Source organism: Salmo salar, chromosome 05 (genome assembly GCF_965601325.2).
Source record: "Salmo salar chromosome 05, fSalSal1, whole genome shotgun sequence".
Classification (NCBI taxonomy): Eukaryota; Metazoa; Chordata; class Actinopteri; order Salmoniformes; family Salmonidae; genus Salmo; species Salmo salar.
Window position 1 is genome coordinate 58,809,755 of NC_138295.1, and position 15,231 is coordinate 58,824,985.

The following is a 15,231-nucleotide window of genomic DNA, read 5'->3' on the forward strand; positions in this document are numbered from 1 at the left end:
CCAGTCACACCATGCCCACTTTGACTAAACATATCTGCCACATAGCAACTTCAGAAACAACAAAATAGCGCAACGCAAAGGACAGCTCAAAGGACAAGAACAAATGATGGACAGATCTAGCACTGTTGCAGAGAAAACGAGAGGCAACATATGAGATTGCTTGGATACTCGCGAGAAATAAGAAGGCCTTCACAGATGCGGAGATTGTCAAATAATGTTTTTGGGGCGAAATATTGTATGCTGATTTCACAAACAAGGAAGCTATTTTAAAGCAAATTAACGCATAGAAGACATTGGCGAGGACATCGGTAAGCAACTGATTACTGACATATACGTGGCGCCGTGTTTAAGTATTGCGCTTGGCAAAAGCACTGATGTAAGTGACATTGCCCAATTTTGTGTTTGGGTCCGCTTCCCTCAAAACGAGTCATTCAGAGAGGAACTTTTATGTTTACTGCCCCTTCAGGGACAAACACGAGGAGAGGATTTTCTGAAAGTCCTTGTTACATTTTTTGCTGATAATTATATTGACTCGTCGAATCTGGCATCTGTGTGCACTGACGGCACCCCAAACATGCGAGGGAAGGAGAAGGGACTCATAGGCCGGATGAGAAAGAGAGGATATTCCCGAATTTGTTACATTTCATTGTGTCATTCATCAGGAAGCACTTGTGCCTAAACTCAAAGACTGTGACTTACAGAATGTGATGCAGCAAGTCATGCGCGTGGTGAACATTATTATTGTGAAGGCACTGAATCACCGTCAATTCTGCGAGTTGCTGGAGGAATACCAGACAGAATACGGCGACTTGATATTTCACAATGAGGTGAGATGGCTGTCTTGTGGCAGAGTTTGGAAATATTTCTCTCCTCCCTCAAATCCATGAATTTGTTGCAAGCAAGGGGAGAGATGAGCCAGAGCTGGATGATCCACAATGGATATTAAAGCTGGCTTTTTTAACTGACATCACTTGCCACCTGAACATGGTGAATCTCCAGCTCCAAGGGAAAGCTAAAACTCTGGGCAAAATGCTGCGTGTGGTCACAGCATTTCAAAATAAAATCTCCACACTGTTCATAACTGACAAACAGTTTGTTCATTTCCCAAAACTCAGAGCAGTCACCACATCCTACCCAGCCATACTGCAACATTTTAGCTATGATGCATTTGTGCGTGTGTTGGAAGAGTTGAAGTTGGAGTCAAGATTCAAGGATATCATGGAGTACAAGGAGTTTTCAACTTCATTAAGAACCCCTTTCATGTGCCAGTGTCATCTCTGACCCCAGTCATCACAGCCCTCTGTCCTGACCGTGCTGGATTAGAAAGTGAGATAGTGAAGCTGCAGGCAAATGACACATTGCAAGGTGAATTAAGATCAGGTGTTACCTATTTCTGGAGCCTTGTGTCAGACACAGAGTATCCACTTCTGAAGCAGTGTGTGCAAAAGGTGACATCCTTTTTTGTCAGCACGTATTCATGTGAAGCAGCATTTTCAACAATGTATATTTTGAAACAAAAACAGAGAAACAGACTGACCAATGCACACCTGGATTGCCTCTAGGATAGGATAGCAACAACCGACTATACATTTAGAATGAATTCAGTCCAGGAGAAGAAGGGGACATTTTCGCTCATCCAACTATTGAGTTAACCCTTAATATGGGTCTTATACATGTGAGGTAGCCTATTTGATGTGTGTATGTACAGTTGAAGCCGGAAGTTTACACTCACCTTAGCCAAATACATTTAAACTCAGTTTTTCACAATTCCTGACATTTAATCCAAGCAAAAATTCCCTGTCTTAGGTCAGTTAGGATCACCACTTTATTTTAAGAATGTGAAATGTCAGAATAATAGTAGAGAATGATTTACTTCAGCTTTTATTTCTTTCATCACATTCCCAGTGGATCAGAAGTTTACATACACTCAATTAGTATTTGGTAGCATTGCCTTTAAATTGTTTAACTTGGGTCAAACATTTCGTGTAGCCTTCCACAAGCTTCCCACAGTAAGTTGGGTGAATTTTGTCCCATTCCCCCTGACAGAGCTGGTGTAACTGTCAGGTTTGTAGGCCTCCTTGCTCGCACACACTTTTTCAGTTCTGCCCACAAACTTTCTATATGTTCTGTGGGATTGAGGTCAGGGAAGTTTACATACACTTAGGTTGGAGTCATTAAAACTTGTTTTTCTGTCACGTCCTGACCAGTATAGGGGTTATTTTGTAGTTTGGTCAGGACGTGGCAGAGGGTATTTGTTTTATGTGGTTCGGGCTGGTTGTGTTAGTTGTAGGGTGTTTGATTTAGTATTCTGGGTTTTGGGCACTGTTCTATGTTTATGTATTTCTATGTTCAGTCTAGTTATTTGTATTTCTATGTTTAGGTAATTGGGGGTTAAACCCTCAATTGGAGGCAGGTGTTTTCTTGTTGCCTCTGATTGAGGGTTCTATAAATAGGTATGTGTTTGTTTTAGTATTTGTGGGAGATTGTGCTTGGTATAGCTTTGTTGCCTTACCTGGCCTGGCCTGGCCTGGCCTGGCCTGGCCTGGCCTGGCCTGGCCTGGCGTGGCCTGGCGTGGCGTGGCGTGTCGTGTCGTGTCGTGTCGCGTCGCGTCTGTTTTGGTTCACCTTCTTGTCCGTTAAAAATAAAAAGATGAGTGCACATTTCCCCGCTGCGTCTTGGTCCGCTTTAACCTACGACAACCGTGACCGAATCTCCCACCAACCAAGGACCAAGCAGCGGGGTAAGGAGCAACAGGATAATTATATGGACTATCTGGGGAATTGGACATGGGAGGAAATTCTGGATGGGGCTGGACCTTGGCATCAGGCTGGGGACTACCGTCGCCCTCCGGAGGAAATAGAGGCAGCCAAGGCGGAGAGGCGTCGGTATGAGGCTTTGTACGCGCCGATGGAGAAGCACGAGAGGCACCCCCAATACTTTTTTTGGGGGGGGGCACACGGGTAGTTTGGCTGGGCCAAGGGTGAGCCCTAAGCCAGCTCCCCGTGCTTTTTATGGGGAACAGGTGGAGTGGAGAGCGCCGAGGTATGCGGAAGTGCACACGATCTCGCCCATACGCACGCACAGTCCAGTGCGAGTGATCCCAGCCCCTCGTAAGTGCCATGCTAGAGTGGGCATCCAGCCTGGTACGAGGATGCCTGCGCAGCGCATCTGGCCACCGGTGCGCCTCCTAGGTCCAGGCTACCCTACGCCCGCTCTACGCACGGCAACCATCAGGCCCCTGCACAGCCCAGTTTGCCCTGTGCCAGCACTTCGCTTGTGCAGGGCTACTAGTTCCATCCAGCCAGGACGGGTTGTGCAGGAGGTGTGATCGAGACCGCCAGTGCGTCTCCATGGCCCGGTATATCCAGTACCAGCACCACGCACCAGGCCTCCAGTGCGTCAGCCCAGTCCTATTCAGCCTGTTCCTGCTCCTCGCACTAGCCTTGAAGTGCGTGCCTCCAGTCTGATACCTCCGGTACCAGCAACACGCACTAGGTTTCCAGTGCATCAGCCCAGTCCAGGATGTCCTGTTCCCGCTCCTCGCACTAGCCTTGAAGTGCGTGCCTCCAGTCTGATACCTCCAGTACCAGCACCACGCACTAGGCTTCCAGTGCGTCAGCTCAGTCCAGAGTATCCGGCAACAGTACCCCGTCCAGAGTATCCGGCAACAGTGTATAGTCCGGAGCCGAGTGAGTCGGCCTGCAGCCCGGAGCCGAGTGAGTCGGCCTGCAGCCCGGAGCTCCCAGAGAAGCTCTACAGCCCTGAGCATTCTGCAGGGGTAGACAGGTTGGGTGGGGGAAGTAGACCTGAGCCTGAGCCACCTCCAGTATAGGTGGGTTGGGGAGGGGGGTAGCACAGGAGCCATCGTTGACGGCAGCCACCCTCCCTTCCCTCCCTTTAGTTAGGGGTTTATTTTTTTTAATGTTTTTTGTTGAGGTGCATTCAGGGTCTGCACCTTTGGGGGAGGGGGGGGGGGGGGGAATGTCACGTCCTGACCAGTATAGGGGTTATTTTGTTATTTGTAGTTTCGTCAGGACGTGGAAGAGGGTATTTGTTTTATGTGGTTCAGGCTGGTTGTGTTAGTTGTAGGGTGTTTGATTTAGTATTCTGGGTTTTGGGCACTGTTCTATGTTTATGTATTTCTATGTTCAGTCTAGTTATTTGTACTTCTATGTTTAGGTAATTGGGGGTTGAACCCTCAATTGGAGGCAGGTGTTTTCTCGTTGCCTCTGAGGGTTCTATAAAAAGGTATGTTTGTTTTAGTATTTGTGGGAGATTGTGCTCGGTATAGCTTTGTTGCCTTACCGGCCTGTTATTAGTCGTTGTGTACGTGTTTGTTTTGGTTCACCTTCTTGTCTGTTAAAAATAAAAAGAAGATGAGTGCACATTTCCCCGCTGCGTCTTGGTCCGCTTTAACCCACGACAACCGTGACATTTTCAACCACTCCACAAATTTCTTGTTAACTAACTATAGTTTTGGCAAGTCGGTTAGGACATCTACTTTGTGCATGACACAAGTCATTTTTCCAACAATCATTTCACTTATAATTCACTTTATCACAATTATAGTGGGTCAGAAGTTTACATCCAATACATACAATTGGCTTTGGGGGTGACCAGAGAGATATACCTGCTGAATCGTGTGCTACAGGTGGGTGCTGCTATCGTGGCCAGCGAGCTGAGATAAGGCGGGGCTTTACCTAGCAGGGTCTTGTAGATGACATGGAGCCAGTGGGTTTGGCGACGGGTATGAAGCGAGGGCCAGCCAACGAGAGCGTACAGGTCGCAGTGGTGGGTAGTATATGGGGCTTTGGTGACAAAACGGATGGCACTGTGATAGACTGCAGCCAATTTATTGAGTAGGGTATTGGAGGCTATTTTGTAAATTACATCGCCGAAGTCGAGGATCGGTAGGATGGTCAGTTTTACAAGGGTATGTTTGGAAGCATGAATGAAGGTTGCTTTGTTGTGAAATAGGAAGCCAATTCTAGATTTAACTTTGGATTGGAGATGTTTGATTTGAGTCTGGAAGGAGAGTTTACAGTCTAACCAGACACCTAGGTATTTGTAGTTGTCCACATATTCTAGGTCAGAACCGTCCAGTGTAGTGATGCTGGAAGGGCGGGCAGGTGCAGGCAGCGATCGGTTGAAGAGCATGCATTTAGTTTTACTTGTATTTAAGAGCAGTTGGAGGCCACGGAAGGAGAGTTGTATGGCATTGAAGCTCGTCTGGAGGGTAGTTAACACAGTGTCCAAAGAAGGGCCAGAAGTATACAGAATGGTGTCGTCTGCGTAGAGGTGGATCAGAGACTCACCAGCAGCAAGAGCGACATCGTTGATGTATACAGAGAAGAGAGTCGGCCCAAGAATTGAACCCTGTGGCACCCCCATAGAGACTGCCAGAGGTCCGGACAACATGCCCTCCGATTTGACACACTGAACTCTATCAGAGATGTAGTTGGTGAACCAGGCGAGGCAATCATTTGAGAAACCAAGGCTATTGAGTCTGCCGATGAGAATGTGGTGATTGACAGAGTCGAAAGCCTTGGCCAGGTCAATGAATACGGCTGCACAGTATTGTTTCTTATTGATGGCGGTTAAGATATTGTTTAGGACCTTGCGCTTGGCTGAGGTGCACCCATGACCAGCTCTGAAACCAGATTGCATATCGGCGAAGGTGTGGTGGGATTCGAAATGGTCGGTAATCTGTTTGTTGACTTGGCTTTCGAAGACCTTAGAAAGGCAGGGTAGGATAGATATAGGTCTGTAGCAGTTTGGGTCAAGAGTGTCCCCCCCTTTGAAGAGGGGGATGACCGCAGCTGCTTTCCAATCTTTGGGAATCTCAGATGATACAAAAGAGAGGTTGAACAGGCTAGTAATAGGGGTTGCAACAATTTCGGCAGATCATTTTAGAAAGAAAGGGTCCAGATTGTCTAGCCCGGCTAATTTGTAGGGGTCCAGATTTTGCAGCTCTTTCAGAACATCAGCTGACTGGATTTGGGAGAAGGAGAAATGGGGAAGGCTTGGGCGAGTTGCTGTGGGGGGGTGCAGTGCTGTTGACCGGGGTAGGGGTAGCCAGGTAGAACGCATGGCCAGCCGTAGAAAAATGCTTATTGAAATTCTCAATTATAGTGGATTTATCGGTGGTGACAGAGTTTCCTATCCTCAGTGCAGTGGGCAGCTGGGAGGAGGTGCTCTTATTCTCCATGGACTTTACAGTGTCCCAGAACTTTTTTGAGTATGTGTTGCAGGAAGCAAATGTCTGCTTGAAAAAGCTAGCCTTGGCTTTTCTAACTGCCTGTGTATATTGGTTTCTAACTTCCCTGAAAAGTTGCATATCATGGGGGCTGTTCGCTGCAAATGCAGAACGCCACAGGATGTTTTTGTGTTGGTTAAGGGCAGTCAGGTCTGGAGAGAACCAAGGGCTATATCTGTTCCTGGTTCTAAATTTCTTGAATGGGGCATGCTTATTTAAGATGGTGAGGAAGGCGTTTAAAAAAAAAAATAACCAGACATCCTCTACTGACGGGATGAGGTCAATATCCTTCCAGGATACCCGGGCCAGGTCGATTAAAAAGGCCTGCTCACAGAACTGTTTCAGGGAACGTTTGACGGTGAGGAGTGGAGGTCGTTTGACCGCTGACCCATTACGGATGCAGGCAATGAGGCAGTGATCGCTGAGATCTTGGTTGAAAACAGCAGAGAAAACAGCATATTGAAGCAGCATCTCAAGACATCAGACAGGAAGTTAAAGCTTGGTCGCAAATGGGTCTTACAAATGGACAATGACCCCAAGCATACTTCCAAAGTTGTGGCAAAATGGCTTAAGGACAACAAAGTCAAGGTATTGGAGTGGCCATCACAAAGCCCTGACCTCAATCCCATAGAAAATTTGTGGGCATAACTGAAAAAGCATGTGCGAGCAAGGAGGCCTACAAACCTGACTCAGCTACACCAGTTCTGTCAGGAGGAATGGGACAAAATTCACCCAACTTATTGTGGGAAGCTTGTGGAAGGCTAGCCGAAACATTTGACCCATGTTAAACAATTTAAAGGCAATGCTACCAAGTACTAATTGAGTGTATGTAAACTTCTGACCCACTGGGAATGTGATGAAAGTAATAAAAGCTGAAATAAATCATTCTCTCTACTATTATTCTGACATTTCACATTCTTAAAGTAAAGTGGTGATCCTAACTGACCTAAAACAGGGAATATTTTACTTGGATTAAATGTCAGGAATTGTGAAAAACTGAGTTTAAATGTATTTGGCTAAGGTGTATGTAAACTTCCGACATCAACTGTATATGCGAGAAGAAATTGTATATACAACAAGCTGTTTGTATGTGGCTGCTATGAAAGTGAACTGTGTTTGTGTGTGATCAGGGGTGTGTTCATTGCGCCGATTCTGTTGAACATTTTTTTTTTAAACGGAACCAATCTGAACGAAACAGGGATAAACATACCTGAATTTGTCCAGTAGTAACTCTCGTTTGCAACTGTTGGACTAATGATTACACCCTAGATCAGCTAAATGGAGGCAAGAGTGTGCAAGGCGGTATCGAATGTGTCACTGTCTCTCAACTTGATTACAAAAAAGGATCTCGCCATGTGCACCTACGTTATAAACTTTCATTCACAGGCTAGGTTGTAGCAACCTTGTGATGGGTACAGGGGAAATTGTAGCATCATGTAGTAGACTCAACGTATCGATTTTACATTGAGCTGGTTGAATGGAATATGAATGACAGTCGTCCAATATGCTGTAATAGAAACAAGGCCATGTTCATTCAAATGTTTAAGGTTTGAATTCAAGCAAAGTCTTTCCCTGCAAAAATAGCCCAATACAACACACACTGTCATACAGGGCAGAGCTTCTCCTGTGCAGGGCAGAGCGTCTCCTGTATGGACAGGGAGATACTTCATGATGACACACTAATGGATGGACTGTGCATTCATTCCCCATGTGATCCAAACTTATTCAATCAAATAATTCACTGCAGCCCTCCCATGCAATGCCTCCATGTTCCTCCCTCATTGAATGTTTATGAATTCCGATCCTCATTCTAATGAAGGCCTTTTGGATTACCCTTCACAGCCATTAGATCAACATAACAATAGCCTTCGTGCCATGGAAGGTCCTGACAGCGACCTAAGGGCCAGCGTGTGAATAGAGTTGGCTGCAGCACAAGCACTTCCCGAGTCTCCCCCTGAAAGGGCTCAAGGTCAGCTCTGCACTGTGCTGAGGGCCTTTGTGATGGAAATTGCAGTGTATAAGTTTAAACCCAGAACAATTGGGAATTTCGTCTTCCATGTTCCTCAGGTCCCCTCTCCTCCCCGAAACCAATGGAGAAGGAATGCTGAATGCTCTGAGTCTCCTGGGCAGTTCACTGTTAGGTCCTACTAGGCTTGCCTTCAGATTGGCTGGCTCTTGAGTTCGTGGCTGGTGCGTTTTTGTGTGCGTTGAGCAGTTGAGTGGAGTGACATTAGATTCACCAAATTCAACACAGATGTTGTGCTGCTTGAGAGAAACGCATTCAATTAGGTCCGTCTGGGCGCATGTGTCAGTGGATTGGATGGGGTGTAAGTAGCATTTAACTACTGAAACTGTTGAGCAAATGTAGGCTAGGCCTATTTGGAAGTAGAATCAATATTTGATATATTGAATTGTAGTTTGTTATAGGCTACAGGTCCACTGATAACACAATCACTAAATTAAATAAAAACGTCATAACATCTTTATAGAGAGTTATTAAAGCTACAACATATTCAACATTGCATTAGCTACAGCATATTCAATACCTTCCGCAGCCAAGCATGAGGAACAAGTAAGTATTGTGTCATAAAATGTCCAAGATCTGACCTGAGAGCTGCTCAATTATAAAGGCTTTTTTTTTACCCCCTTTTTCGTGGTATCCAATTGGTAGTAGTTACTGTCTTGTCTCATCGCTGCAACTTCCGTATGGACTCGGGAGAGGCGAAGGTCGAGAGCCATGCGTCCTCCAAAACACAACCCAACCAAGCCGCACTGCTTCTTGACACAATACACATCCAACCCGGAAGCCATCCACACCAATGTGTTGGAGGAAACACCGTACACCTAGCGACCTGGTCAGCGTGCACTGCGCCCGGCCCGCCACAGGAGTCGCTAGTGCGCGATGAGACGAGGATATCCCTGCCAGCCAACGACACTGGACCAATTGTGCGCTGCCCCATGGGGCTCCCGGTCGCGGCCGGCTGCGACAGAACCTGGGCTTGAACCCAGAATCTCTGGTGGCACAGCGATGCAGTGCCTTAGACCACTGCGCCACCCAGGAGGCCCTAAAGGCTTTATGTTGATGGTGCACACGTCAGTTGTTATCCAACATTGACATGTTGAATCTATATGTTGAATCTATTTGAAGGCCCTATCCCATGGCAGACACAGTGATCAGATCCTGGCTGACATAAAAGGCATTGAAATGGCTCAGCATCCTGAGATTCAGTGTGTATTAATCCTTTGCTGGTGTTGAACACACGGCGAGGCTATGACACCTGCCACTGGGGCCTAATCAACTCTCCTCTCTTGCACTGACTCACTGTCTTCTGTACTGTTCTCCTCATGCCTGTATATCCCCATGTTATTCTGTGGTCTAATGCCACACTGACATCCGTGACATTTCTGTCATTTTAATGTCATGGTGATGTGGTGAGGACAAGGGGAGAGGAGGCCAGGGGGCTGTCTGTCTGTCTGTCTGTCTGCTACTCCTCCATCCCAGGGACTGGCAGCAATTCAGGCTGAGAGACACTGATTGGACAGGGGCAACACTGGGACAGGAAGCCAGGGACATGCCAAGGTCACTCAAGCACACATCATCTTCTTCTCTCAGAGGGTGACTATCAATAGGAGCTTCGAGGTGTTTCTATTATCAAAGGACCTGTAAGCAGAGAGACCAAGGTGTTTTGGTGTATTGTTTATTGATTATATTCAGGGGTTGAATTTGGACTCTTCACCAGAAATCTATTCAACGGCATCTGTTTTGCCCATCCAAAGGCAATGAAATGTAGTCTTATTATCTTATTATGGGAACCCAGACAGAGAGTAAAGTGTTTTGAGAGTCTCCTTTAACTCTTATAGAAGGAAATGACATGACTATTATCCACACGTAGATTGATCAATTCTCCTATAGCATTACAATGCCAACATTGGTCTTACAGATTCAGCACTTTTGTTCACATCAGGCACCACTATAACCCTGTTTGAACTAATCCTGATCCTGATTAAGTCAGTGTAGATAGATTCTCATCCTTGTTCAGGAGATTGACTGAAGTCGGTAGTTTAGTCCTATACCTGATCAGTAAGCCTGCAGACATCACAGCCTTCTCATTTCAGAGTTGGCTGCTCCTGTTGTGAGAGCCACAAAGAATTCCTTTCAAAAAAACTTTCACCCAGCCCACCTACCTATCACACCCAAGCCCACTGAAACCAAGAAGAGCCTCTCCGAGACAGACTTTAAACTTTTCCAATAATCACATAAGGCCTTGGACTGTGTAGAAATCATCCAAGTGTGCAAGAGTGCTCTTTTGTGGTTGTCTTGTCCTATTTCAGGGCAAATTGTGTGAAACCGGTTCTCTTCTCAGCCACAAAATGGAGCTGGACACCTGCCAGTTTGTTCCTTTTGCACTCAGCTCTCAAGAATGATTGCCTCTGTTCAGAAGAAGAAAAACAATTGACAAACATTTTCAGGGGTTTGTGATTTTTGAATTGTACTTGTGTATCTGAACCAATACATATTTTTGGTTGCTTTTCTATTATGTAAGCATCAATCCAACCATGGGAATGCCATAAAACATTTCTTATCTCTAATGAGGTTTAGCACAACGAAAATGTGCATCATTCAAGGCATCCATACTTTAAACTGTCCAATAATCTTGATTTTAGATATCCACAATTATTATTGAATGTTAAATGAGCAGCTAAATCTATGTATGGACATTTCCATCTAAAAGGACCCATGAGCACCAACATGTGAAGTACATAGGAGTATGTGAAATTGGGTGTCAAATGAAAGGTAAGAGTATATTTTTGGGAAATGAAAGCATGCAGTGTCTTCGGAAAATACTCAGACCCCTTGACCTTTTTCACATTTTGTTACATTACAACCTTATTCTAAAATTGATTTATTTAAATTTTTTATCCTCAGCAATCTACACACAATACCTATGAAGACAAAGCGACAACAGGTTTTTAGAAACGATTGCAAATGTATTAAAAATTTAAAACAGAAATACCTTATTTACATAAGTATTACGACCCGAAATTGAGCTCAGGTGCATCCTGTATCCATTGATCATCCTTGAGATGTTTCTACAACTTGATTGGAGTCCACCTGTGGTACATTTGATTGATTGGACATGATTTGGAAAGGCACACACCTGTCTATATAAGGTCCCACAGTTGACAGTGCATCTCAGAGCAAAAACCAAGCCATGAGGTCATAGGAATTGTCCGTAGAGCTCTGAGACAGGATTGTGTCGAGGCACAAATCTGGGGAAAGGTACCAAAACATTTCTGCAGAGTTGAAGGTCCCCAAGAACACAGTGGCCTCCATCATTCTTAAATGGAAGAAGTTTGGAACCACCAAGACTCTTCCTAGAGCTGGGCCCGCCCGGCCAAACTGAGCAATCGGGGGAGAAGGTAGTGCACTGGGCCTATACTAGTCCTGTATTAGCGGACCAATGTAGCCGTCTGAAGCGCAGGCAAAACATACTTTTATGCGCCCACATCAGTAGCCAGCAGCATATAATGCACAACTTGGCAGTGGTCACACATCAATCACTGACTATTCAAACACAATCAGCAGTGTTTTGTTTTGGAATGACAACAATCACAGCTGATTGGTGCAGTGTATGTTGGTCAGAATCCAAAGAGATCAAGATCTCATTGGCACTGACACAGCTTAGTTTCCTCCAAAGAAAGGAGAGAGAAATGTTGAGATGGAATACCAGTTCCACAATCTTTTAAGTGATAACAGGGTATCAAATGAAAACATGCATCAGTATGGATTTGCCACGGAACGTAAATATTACTGTATGTATTGATAATGGAATCAGTACTCAATAAAGGATCCTTAATAAATGGTCCAAACTCACGATAGGACAGTAACTCTATTCCTTGAAGACCAGAGTATTGATTTTCCCATAGCGGCCTATAAAATACGGACCTTGTGGCAGTCGTAAGGATGGAAATGTTGCAGGATCAGGCACAGTAGTTATGCTTTCATTTGTTGAAAATGATGGTCCATAGATGCAATTGGCAATATGATTTAAAAAAACATGTATTTATAAACTTCTCAATTTGACATAAATATTGGAAAATAAAATGCCAAGAGCAGGCAAACCTGTCTATACGATAAGACTCAGGTTGGGGTATACCAGGTTCATGTCAGCCACAATTACCAAGCTGAATCTGCCAAAGAGAACCCCAAACAGGGATTTACATTCCACTAGCCTTTCCCTGGGACATACCACTGTTAAAATGGACAATTAATCAAATTACATGGTATTCAATGCAAAAGGGAGGTTCCGAAATCCTTAATTACTCTGTATAATAATAGTCGAAAGGAGACAATTTAATTCACAATTCACAGTCGATTCATAATATTGTCATCCTCGCTGGACGACTATGTACAACTACTGGAATGCGCAGGTATGTGCACCCTTCATTTTGGTGGGTAAAGCTCAAATCAAATCAAATGTTATTGGTCAAATACACATGTTAGCAGATGTTAATGCGATTGTAGCAAAATGCTTGTGCTTCTAGTTCCGACCGTGCAGTAATATCTAACAAGTAATCTAACAATTTCACAACAAATACCTTAGAATATGTGGACAACTACAAATACCTAGGTGTCTGGTTAGACTGTAAACTCTCCTTCCAGACTCACATTAAGCATCTCCAATCCAAAATTAAATCTAGAATTGGCTTCCTATATCGCAACAAAGCATCCTTCAATCATGCTGCCAAACATACCCTAGTAAAACTGACTATCCTACCGATCCTTGACTTCGGCGATGTCATTTACAAAATAGCCTCCAACACTCTACTCAGCAAATTGGATGCAGTCTATCACAGTGCCATCCGTTTTGTAACCAAAGCCCCATATACTACCCACCACTGCGACCTGTATGCTCTCGTTGGCTGGCCCTCGCTTCATATCCGTCGCCAAACCCACTGGCTCCAGGTCATCTATAAGTTGTTGCTAGGTAAAGCCCCACCTTATCTCAGCTCACTGGTCACCATAGCAGCACTCACCCGCAGCACGCGCTCCAGCAGGTATATTTCACTGGTCACCCCCAAAGCCAATTCGTCCTTCGGCCGCCTTTCCTTCCAGTTCTCTGCTGCCAATGACTGGAACGAACTGCAAAAATCACTGAAGCTGGAGACTCATATCTCCCTCACTAGCTTTTTTGCACCCCAGTACCGCTGCTTGCACACTCATCTTCTGCACATCTATCACCCCAGTGTTTAATTTGCCATACTGTAATAATTTTGCCACTATGGCCTATTTATTGCCTCAACCCCTTTATCCTACCTCATTTGCACACACTGTATATAGACTTTCTCTATTGTATTTTTGACTGTATGTTTGTTTATTCCATGTGTAACTCTGTGTTGTTGTTTGTGTCGCACTGCTTTGCTTTATCTTGGCCAGGTCACAGCTGTAAATGAGAACTTGTTCTCAAGTAGCCTACCTGGATAAATAAAGGTGAATATTTTTTTATTAAATACACACAAGTATAAAGGACTGAATATGTACATATAAATATATGGATGAGCAATGGCCGAATGGCATAGGCAAGATGCAGTAGATGGTATAGAGTACAGTATATACATATGAGATGAGTAATGTAGGGTAATGTAAACATTATATAAAGTGGCATTGTTTAAAGTGACTAGTGATACATTTATTACATCCAATTTTCAATTATTAAAGTGGCTAGAGATTTGAGTCAGTACGTTGGCAGCAGCCACTCAATGTTAGTGATGGCTGTTTAACAGTCTGATGGCCTTGAGATAGAAGCTGTTTTTCAGTCTCTCGGTCCCAGCTTTGATGCACCTGTACTGACCTCACCTTCTGGATGATAGCGGGTTGAACAGGCAGTGGCTCGGGTGGTTGTTGTCCTTGATGATCTTTTTGGCCTTCCTGTGACATCGGGTGGTTTGACCCCGGTGATGCGTTGTGCAGACCTCACTATCCTCTGGAGAGCCTTACGGTTGTGGGCGAAGCAGTTGCCTTACCAGGGAGTGATACAGCCCAACAGGATGCTCTCAATTGTGCATCTGTAAAAGTTTGAGTGTTTTTGGTGACAAGCCAAATTTCTTCAGCCTCCTGAGGTTAAAGAGGCGCTGTTGCGCCTTCTTCACCACGCTGTCTGTGTGGGTGGACCATTTCAGTTTGTCCGTGATGTGTACGCCGAGGAACTTAAAACTTCCCACCTTCTCCACTACTGTCCCGTCAATGTGGATGGGGGGTGCTCCCTCTGCTGTTTCCTGAAGTCCACGAATATCTCCACGAATATCTGTTTTGTTGAAGTTGAGTGTGAGGTTAATTTCCTGACACCACACTCCGAGGGCCCTCACCTCCTCCCTGTAGGCCGTCTCGTCGTTGTTGGTAATCAAGCCTACCGCTGTAGTGTCGTCTGCAAACTTGATGATTGAGTTGGAGGCGTGCATGGCCACGCAGTCATGGGTGAACAGGGAGTACAGGAGAGGGCTGAGAACGCACCATTTTGGGGCCCCAGTGTTGAGGATCAGCGGGGTGGAAATGTTGTTTCCTACCCTCACCACCTGGGGGTGGCCCGTCAGAAATTCCAGGACCCAGTTGCACAGGGCGGGGTCGAGACCCAGGGTCTTAATCAGGAGTTTGGAGGGTACTATAGTGTTAAATGCTGAGCTGTAATCAATGAACAGCATTCTTACGTAGGTATTCCTCTTGTCCAGATGGGATAGGGCAGTGTGCAGTGCGATTGCGTCGTCTGTGGACCTATTGGGGCGGTAAGCAAATTGGAGTGGGTCTAGGGTGTCAGGTAGGGTGGAGGTGATATGATCCTTGACTAGTCTCTCAAAGCACTTCATGATGACGGAAGTGAGTGCTACGTGGCGATAGTCATTTAGCTCAGTTACCTTAGCTTTCTTGGGAACAGGAATGATGGTGGCCCTCTTGAAGCATGTGGGAACAGTAGACTGG